This window comes from Pongo abelii, chromosome 13 (assembly GCF_028885655.2).
Source record: "Pongo abelii isolate AG06213 chromosome 13, NHGRI_mPonAbe1-v2.0_pri, whole genome shotgun sequence".
NCBI lineage: Eukaryota > Metazoa > Chordata > Mammalia > Primates > Hominidae > Pongo > Pongo abelii.
Genome location: NC_071998.2, coordinates 31,252,388 through 31,263,053, shown reverse-complemented (window position 1 = coordinate 31,263,053; position 10,666 = coordinate 31,252,388).

The following is a 10,666-nucleotide window of genomic DNA, read 5'->3' as shown; positions in this document are numbered from 1 at the left end:
AGTAAAATACCTGTCCACGAACTAACCCCTATAGCCAGAGGACTGGTTTAGGCCTGAGTCAATGTCCATCTCTGAATCAATCACTGTGATAAAGAGTATGGGTTTATGAAAATTGGCTTATGGAGGTTCTCCAGAGTTAAGGGATGGCAATACAAATACACTTTTGTAGGCAGTGATGTACTAACCATTTAGTCCATCCCTAAAGAACTTGGGGTCCTGAAAATTTAACCATGTCAATATAGTCTTTTTTTTTTTTTTTTTTTTTGAGATGGAGTCTCGCTCTGTCACCCAGGCTGGAGTGCAGTGGTGTGATCTCAGCTCACTGCAATCTCCACCTCCAGGGTTCAAGTGATTCTCTTGCCTCAGCCTCCTGAGTAGCTGGGACTACAGGAATGCACCACCACACCCAGCTAATTTTTGTACTTTTAGTAGAGATGGGATTTTGCCGTGTTGGCCAGGCTGGTCTTGGACTTGAACTCCTGACCTCAAGCGATCCACCTGCCTCAGACTCCCAAAATGCTGGGATTACAGGCACTAGCCATCGTGCCCAGCCTAATATAGTCTTTTTTTACATTATTAATTGAAGAAAAATGGATGCCCTTTAAAGATTTTTTGGAGATTAGAAAACAAAAAGAAGTCAGAAGGAGCCAAGTCAGGACCATAAAGTGGATGCCTAATGATTTCCCATTGAAACTCTCCCCAAATTGCCCTTATTTGATGAGAGGAATGAGCAGGAGCATTGTTGTGGTGAAGGACTCCGGTGAAGCTTTTCCAGGCGTTTTGCTGCTAAAGTCTTGGCTTTCTCACAACACTTTCATAATAAACAGATGTTATCGTTCTTTGCTCCTCCAAAAAGTCAACAATCAAAATGCCTTGAGCATCTCCAAAAAACTGTCCCCATGACTCTTGCTCTTGACTAGTAGGCTTTTGCTTTGACTGGACCACTTCCACCTCTTAGTAGCCATTGCTTTGATTGTACTTTGTCTTTAGGATCATACTGGTAAAGCTATGTTTCATCTCCTGTTAAAAGTCTTCAAATAAATCCTTCAGGATCTTGATTCCATTGAACACTCTACTCTTGTCTGCAGCTTATCTGGGCACAATGGTCTTGGCACCCATCAAGTGGAAAGTTTGCTCAACTTTTATTTTCCTGTCAGTATTATAAAAACTGAGCCAATTGAGATGTCTATGCTGTTGGCTATTGTTTCTGCTGTTAATCATCAGTCCTCTTCAATTAGGGCATGAACAAGGTTAATTTTTTGCTCACAAATTGAAGTGGATGGCTTGCCACTGCAGGCCTCATCTTCAACATCATCTTGTCCCTTCTTAAAATGAGTTATCCATTTGTCAACTGCTGATTTCTTTGGTGTATTGTCCCCATAAACTTTTCATAAAGCATCAGTGATTTCACCATTCTGCTACCCTAGTTTCACCATACATTAATGTTTAGTCTTGTTTCAATTTTAGCAGAATTTATGTTGCTCTGATAGTGGCTCTTTTCAAGCTGATGTCTTATCCTTAGGGCCTCAAACTAAACCCTTTTCAGACATATTATAACAAGTTAGTATGAGTTTATTTTGGTACAAAAAAGAAACTGAAATCATTACACAGTTTCTTCATAGTACACATTTTCCATGAATTTTTTTGAAGACCCCTTGTAGATAGTTTAAAGACAGAATGGATGCTTGGGAGGAAAGTAATTCTATCTACTGTAGAAAGTCATACCATAATCAGCGGGTTGCTTTGTGAACATGAAATCAGAATAAAGGGAGCCAGATATGCAAATGTTTAATGGCATCAACATTAATAGCAGGATTCTACCAGCTCTCAACATGGGTATCCTTGCCAACGGCACTAGGAAGTTCACTGGCTAACTTCTAATTCTATCCATGTACCTTAAGAACAAATAGAACAAGAAGAAAAATGCTGTATGACTCCACTTACATGAGATATCTTGGGACATGAATTCATAGAGACAGAAAATATAATGATGATTGCCAGGGTCTGTAGACAAGGGGGCATGGGGAGTTATTGTTTAATGGGTACAGAGTTTCAGTTTAGCAAGACGAAAAACATTCTGAATGTGAAGAATGGTAATGGTTGCACAACAATGTGAATGTTCTTAAGAATTGTCCCCTTAAAAATAGCAAAGATGATATATTTTATGTTATGTGTATTTTACCACATTTTTAAAAATGAATGGATGGATGGCTTATGGGTGTCTTACAGGCCTTGGAGTTAAATTTAGGTATCACTACTCTAAAGTGTTAAGTGCTTGTTTTTAAGTTAAATTATGAAAGAGCAAGTATTGTTTTTCTGTTGTAAAAGAGATAGGGTCAAACACCCTAATGACATACAAAGAAGACATATGTCCACATTTGGGCTCAAGGAACAGAATGGAGGTACCCCCCTAGTCTCTCACAATGCCCTGCTTTAAGGTGAGATCTCTTCTTTAAGCTGGCACTTCTGGAGACCATTTAAATTGTGCTGCTGGAGAGAGACCTCCAATGCCCTGACTCCTCACATACTTGTAACTGGGAGCTGACAGAGATCATCTGACCCAGTTGGTGTGAAACAAGGCACAGCCTTGCCAGTGCAAAAAATTATTCTACTCTCAGTGCCAGTCTTCTGAGAAGCTTGCATATCAGCATTAGTGCCAACCAGTAGAACTCTTGCCTCTCTCTGCAGCGCCAGCTCATTACTGGACTATTTGAGAGAAAGTTGCTGGAGACATCCAGTAGAGAAATTGGCTTGTCTCTCCTCATGATCTTACATTTAAGTGCTTAGAGGAAACTTCACTATAGTCCCCAAGTACTGAATGAAAATATTGATCATATTTCAGAAAAAAAAAACTAATAGGACAGAGAAAAATACATCATTGGCAGCTGAAGTAGCACTTCCAGGGGCCCAGAAAAAACAGCTGGTGGTGTTAGAGCAAGTAAAGGATACAGGCAGTGTACCAAGTGCGAGTGCCTGATAAGGTCTATGAGCCATGCAAAACTGCAGCCGGGCTTTAGTTATCTTAGCTGAGTAACAGCGCTCTGTAGAGCTAGATGTCAGAAAAATATAAATTTTACCCTGTTGGGAAAAATAGATGCCAAAATTTGCATAGAAGTTTCATAATATGCATTGTGACTGGTGGTAGCCTAACCTATCAGGAGAGGAAGTGGAAATTGTATTCCTAAATAATAAATGAGTTCCCCTGTTTCCAACTTTGGCTTTTTAAGCCTCTTTCAAAAGACCACTGCTTGCACAGCATAAAGGTTAACCCCATGTAGGTTCAAATTCTAATTCTACCTTGGTCAATTTACTTAACATCAGGCTTAATTTTCTCACCTATAAAATGGGCATTATAATCATATAAATTACTAGCTTTTTTAAAATTTTAGCCATGTGAATGAACATGTGATTGGATTTTAATTTTCATTTGTCTGATGGCTAAGGATTTTGAATATCTTTTCATGTTCTTATTTGCTGTGAGTTTATCTTTTTTGGTGGATCATCTGTTCAATGTTTTTACCCATTTTTAAACATTAGATTGTTGGTCTTCTTAGTATTGAATTTTCAGAGTTTTTAAAATAAATTCTGCGGCTGGGCACAGTGGCTCACACCTGTAATCCCAGCACTTTGGGAGGCTGAGGCAGGTGGATCACGAAGTCAGGAGTTCGAGACCAGCCTGGCAGCATGGTGAAACCCCGTTTCTACTAAAAATACAAAAAATTAGCCAGCAGTGGTGGCGCACACCTATAGTCCCAGGTACTCGGGAGGCTGAGGCAGGAGAATTGCTTGAATCCAAGAGGCAGAGGTTGCAGTGAGCCGAGATCGCACCACTGCACTCCAGCAAGGGTGACAGAGTGAGACCCCATCTCAAAAAATAATAATAAAATCAAATAAAAAATAAGTTCTGCATGCATACCAAGTATGGGTGAGGACATGGAACAACTGGAGCTCTCATACATTGCTGGTGGAAATATAAAATGGTATAACCACTTTGGAAAACTGCTTTGCAGTTTCTGAACAAGTTAAACTACATCTACAACATGACCTAGTTATTCTGCTCGTAGGTTTTTACCCAAGAGAAATGAAAACGTATGTCAAAAAAACAAAAAACAAAAAACAAAAAAACAGTTGTATATGAAGGTTCACAGCTGCTTTGTTGGTAACAGCCCCAAACTAGAAACAATCCAAATGTCCATCTGCAAGTAAATAGACAGAATAAACAAATTGTGGCATAGCCATACAATGGAATATTATTAATCCATTAAAAGGAATGAAGTACTGAGACATACTACAACATGAATGACTCTCAAAATAATTATGCTGAGTGAAAAAAGTCAGACAAGAAAGGGCACCTATTGTATGATTTCATTTATATAACATTCTAGAAAATACAAATGAATTGACAGTGATAGAAGCAGATCAGCAGATGCCTTGGGATAGGCAGAATGGCTGTAGAGGGTCGAGAGGGAGGGAATACAAAGGAGCACAAGGAAGCTGTCAGGGATGATGGCATATTCATTATCTTCATCATGATGATGAACACATGTGTAAAATGTAACAAATTGTAGACTCTAAATATGTGTAGCTTGTTGTATGTTAATTAGGCCTCAATAAAGCCTTACAGTTTTATCAGCTCCCAACATCCCCTTTGTCCTGTGAATTGCCCCTGACATAGAGGAGGGACCACCAGCTGCCGAATTTGTACCACATGACCCTGCCTTCCTGGCCAGAGCAGATCCATCTAATGGCAGGTCACTAAAGATGAGAAACAAAGATATCAATGTTCCAGAGAAAAGGTCCAGCTGGGTGTGGTGGCTCATGCCTATAAATCTCAGTGCTTTGGGAGGCCGAGGCAAGAGGATTACTCGAGGCAAGAGGATTACTCGAGGCCAGGAATTCAAGACCAGCCTGAGCAACAGAGTGAGACCCCATCTTTAAAAAAAAAAATAGCCAGGTGTGGTAGTGCATATCTGTAATCCCAACTACTCAAGAGGCTGAGGTGGGAGGATCACTTGAGCCCCAGAGTTCAAGGTTACAATGAGCTATAATCATGCCACTATACTTCAGCCTCAGCAACAGAACAAGACCTGTCTCTGGGGGAAAAAAAAAAAAAAGAAAGGGAAAGGTACGTTACTTTCTGCTTCTAGGTCCCTGGAGCTGTCTAAGCTTGGTCATCCGAAGACTAGTTGTTTTAACTTAGGTTTCAAAACCTGAGTGTCCTGTCAATAAATTCCTTTTATGTTAGCTAGCTAGAGTTGGTTTCTGTTATCTGCAACCTTGAGGAAGAAATGAAGTTGCCATTTAATTCTTTTATATTTATTATTCTTTCTATCACAAATGGCCACACCTCCTGTTTTAAAAATAACATGTTCAACCAGCTAGTTAGGTGATTCATCCATCTCTTCATTTAACAAACTTTTATCAAATGATGCACTATATGCCAGGCACTGTACCAGACATTTTCACTTTCATTCAAATTATACAATAGCCTGTAAAAAAAATCTCATTTTACAGTTAAAAAAAGCTAGGCTCAGGGGGCTCAGTTACTTGTTTTAAAGTCAAAGAGTTCCCAGTAGGTATGAAATTCAGGATTTGGCCAGGCCCGGTGGCTCACGCCTCTAATCCCAGTACTTTGGGAGGCCGAGGTGGGCAACCAGTCTAGCCAACATAGTAAAACTCTGTCTCTACTAAAAATACAAAAAATGAGGCGGGTGTGGTAATGTGCACCTGTTATCCCAGCTACTCAGGAGGCTGAGGCAGGAGAATCACTTGAACTCGGGAGGGGGAGGTTGCAGTGATCCGAGATCGTGCCACTGCACTCTGGCCTGGGTGACAGAGCAAGACTCCATCTCAAAAAAAAAAAAAAAAAAGACTATATTGACAGAGCAAGACTCCGTCTCTAAAAAAAAAAAAAAAAAAGAAATTCAGGATTTAAGCCCACCCCTAACTCCAGAGACACTACTCTCCACATCCTATTCCCTAGTAGTAGTAAGCCCTTACATCAACAGTGAGCTCACAATGTCCCGTCACTGCAGCTTGTGGCTTTTGGGAGTCAAGGGTCCCAAGATGTTTCCCTGATGCTGCCTCACAGTGAACAACAACAGTGTCAGAAGATTATAGTGCCAGGGCTTTACCCAATAGGGCTCAACATCCTGAGAACAGGATGAATTATGTATATGAAAGGCAGGGACAGTCAAGGGTCCTTTTTCCCTGGTATTGATGTCTATTACCTAGTAATGAAACTGACTCCTAAGTGACAAAGGAGCAGCAAAATTCTTAAAAAAAAAAAAAAAAAAAAGTCCACCACAACTACAGGAAACACCTAAGCAATACCACTCCAGCAACAAATCAAAAGATAATGGGCCTCTAATATTCTTCCTGAGAATTCACTGGAACTTTAAACACTTATGAATAGCTCAGGGTTGAAGCTGCATTTTTACACAGTTGCTAGAAGCACTCCTAATAATTTCTGATGCACAGGCACAGGTTAAAGCCAGAGACCTCACAATACTTTATTTTCCTTGGGGAAGTAAACCTACCAGAACAGAGGGAGATTTTCATTTTCAGTTTTAGAGATTTCAGTAGAGTTTAAATGTGTTGCTTTTGAATTTAAAAAATATAATAAAAAGAGGAAATTCATGAATATTCACATTATACATTCTTTCTTGTGATCAACTCATAAAAGTATGAAAATTGCCCCAAGTTCATGTGCACTAAAAATCATTTTTAAGTATCATTTTTAAGAGAAAAAAAGGGAAACAAACATTCAATAATCTGGTCATGTTAAAGTATATTCATATGATAAAAATTACATACATATTATAAGTGTTTTCAAACACTAAAATAACATAGGGTAATACTGATGGTTTGTTACATGATAAAAATGATCCTAAAATGTGTGTGGCATCTACAACCATCTGCTCTTTGACAAAACTGACAAAAACAAGAAATGGGGAAAGGATTCCCTATTTAATAAATGGTGTTGGGAAAGCTGGCTAGCCATATGTAGAAAGCTGAAACTGGATCCCTTCCTTACACCTTATACAAAAATTAATTCAAGATGGATTAAAGACTTAAATGTTAGACCTAAAACCATAAAAACCCTAGAAGAAAACCTAGGCAATGCCATTCAGAACATAGGCATGGGAAAGGACTTCATGACTAAAACACCAAAAGCAATGGCAACAAAAGCCAAAATTGACAAATGGGATCTAATTAAACTAAGGAACTTCTGCACAGCAAAAGAAACTACCATCAGAGTGAACAGGCAACCTACAGAATGGGAGAAAATTTTTACAATCTACCCATCTGACAAAGGGCTAATATCCAGAATCCACAAAGAACGTAAACAAATTTACAAGAAAAAATCAAACAACCCCATCAAAAAGTAGGCAAAGGATATGAACAGACACTTCTCAAAAGAAGACATTTATGCAGCCAAAAGACACAGGAAAAAATGCTCATCATCACTGGCCATCAGAGAAATGCATATCAAAACCACAGTGAGATACCATCTCACACCAGTTAGAATGGCGATCATTAAAAAGTCAGGAAATAACAGGTGCTGGAGAGGATGTGGAGAAATAGGAACATTTTTACACTGTTGGTGGGACTGTAAACTAGTTCAACCATTGTGGAAGACAGTGTGGCGATTCCTCAGGGATCTAGAACTAGAAATACCATTTGACCCAGCCATCCCATTACTGGATATATACCCAAAGGATTATAAATCATGCTGCTATAAAGACACATGCACGTGTATGTTTATTGCGGCACTATTCACAATAGCAAGGACTTGGAACCAACCCAAATGCCCATCAATGATAGACTGGATTTAGAAAATGTGGCACATATACACCATGGAACACTATGCAGCCATAAAAAAGGATGAGTTCATGTCCTTTGTAGGGACATGGATGAAGCTGGAAACCATCATTCTCAGCAAACTATCACAAGGACAGAAAACCAAACACTGCGTGTTCTCACTCATAGGTGGGAATTGAACAATGAGAACACTTGGACACAGGGTGGGGAACATCACATATACCGGGGCCTGTCATGAGGTGATGGGGAGGGGGGAGGGATAGCATTAGGAGATATACCTAATGTAAATGACGAGTTAATGGGTGCAGCACACCAACATGGCACATGTGTACATATGTAACAAATCTGCACGTTGTGCACATGTACCCTAGAACTTAAAGTATAATTTAAAAAATTTAAAAAATGTGTATGGCATATGTTTATTTTCATGTGTCAGGAAGAGAACACAGCCATCCCCTCTTATTCATGGTTTTGCTTCCCCCCCATTTTAGCTACCCACAATCAACTGTGGTCTGAAAATATTAAATGAAAAAATTCTAAAAATAAACAATTCATAAGTTTCAAATATGCACCGTTCTGAGTAATATGATGACATCTCATGACATCCCATTCTGTCCTGCCCTGGACATGAGTCATCCCTTTGTCCAACTTGTCCACACCCTAGACACTACTTGCTCGTTAGCCACTTAGTACCCCGGAGTTATCATATTGCCGGTCATAGTGTCACAGTGCTTGTTTGTGTTCAAGTTACCCTTACTGTGCTTTATAATGACACCAAAGTGCAAGAGTGGTGATGGTGGCATATTGGTATAATGGTTTTATTTTATTATTAGTTATTGCTGTTAATCTCTCACTGTGCCTACTTTGTAAGTTAAACTTTATCATATGCACATATGCATAGGAAAAAGCATAGTAGGATTTGGCCACACACCTATGGCTATCTGATCTTGGACAAAGCTGACAAAAACAAGCAATGGGAAAAAGACTCCCTGTTCAATAAATGGTGCTGGGATAACTGGCTAGCCACATACAGAAGATTAAAACTGGACCCCTTCCTTAGACCATACACAAAAATAAACTCAAGATGGATTCAAGACTTAAATGTAAAATCCAAAACTATAAAAATCCTGCAAGACAACCTAGGCAATACCATCCTGGACATAGAAACAGGCAAAGATTTCATGACAAAGACACCAAAAGCAATCACAACAAAAGCAAAAATTGACAAGTGGGACCTAATTAAATGAAAGAGCTTCTGCACAGCAAAAGACACTATCAACAGAGTAAACAGACAACCTACCAAATGGGAGAAAATATTTGCAAACTATGCATCTGACAATGGCCTAATATGCGCATCTATAAGGAACTTAAATTTACAGGAAAAAAACAAACAACCCCATTAAAAAGTAGGCAAAGGACATAAACAGACACTTTCAAAAGAAGACATACATGCAGCCAACAAGCATATGAAAAAAAGCTCAATATCACTGGTCATTAGAGAAATGCAAATTAAAACCACAATGAGATACCATCTCACACCAGTCACAATGGCTATTATTAAAAAGTCAAAACATAACAGATACTGGCAAGGTTGCAGAGAAAAAGGAACACTTATACACTGTTGGTGGGAGTGTAAATTAGTTCAACCATTATGGAAAAGCAGTATGATATTTCCTCAAAGAGCTAAAAGCAGAACTACCATTCGACCCAAAAATTCCATTTCTGGGTACATACCCTCAGGAATATAAATCATTCTACCACAGAGACACATGCATGCGAGTGTTTACTGAGGCACTATTCACGATAGCAAAGACATGGAATCAACCTAAATGCTCATCAGTGACAGATTGGATAAAGAAACTATGGTACATACACACCATGGAATACTATGCAGCCATAAAAAAGAATGAGATCATGTCTTTTGTGGGAAAATGGATGGAGCTGGAGGGCATTATCCTTAGCTAACTAATGCAGGAACAGAAAACTAAATACCACATTGTCACTTACAAGTGGGAGCTAAATGATGAGAACTTACGAACACACAGAAGGAAATGACAGACACTGGGGTCTACTTGACGGGAGGGTGGTTGGAGGGAGAGGAGCAGAAAAGATAACTATTGGGTACTGGGCTTAATACCTGGGAGATTAAATAATCTGTACAACGAACTCCTATGACACAAGTTTACCTATGTAACAAACTTTTACATGTATCCCTGAACTTAAAATAAAAGTTAAAAAAATAAAAAAAAAAATCCACGTCATGACACTGATGTATCCTGATGAGCAGTGAAGTGTGTAGCAAGTAATTTATTACTACTAAAAAAAACCCCAAAATTGTAACTATTTTATCTTTTCATTTTTAATATAAATTAGAACAGACTTACAGTTATCTGTCCAGTAGCCTTACAGACACTCACTCATTCACTTGCATTGCAGTATTTATTGAGTAGAGAAGAAAGAGGCGCAGGAACAGTCATACGCAACCCTGGGTGTGCTGAGGTGGAACATGTCAACGGAGCATTGGCCTGTGTGTTACCTGTAGACAAGAAGAAGTTGCAAACCACTGTTTTTTTTGGTTTGTTTTTGTTTTGTTTTGTTTTGCTTTGTTTTGAGACAGAGTCTCGCTCTGTCGCCCAGTCTGAAATGCAATGGCGTGATCTCAGCTCACTGCAACCTCCGCCTTTTGGGTTCAAGCGATTCTCCTTCCTCAGCCTCCCACGTAGCTGGGACAACAGGCACGTGCCACCATGCTCGGCTAATTTTTTGTATTTTTAGTAGAGACGGGGTTTCACCGTGTTAGACAGGATGGTCTCCAACTTCTGACCTCATGATCCACCCACCT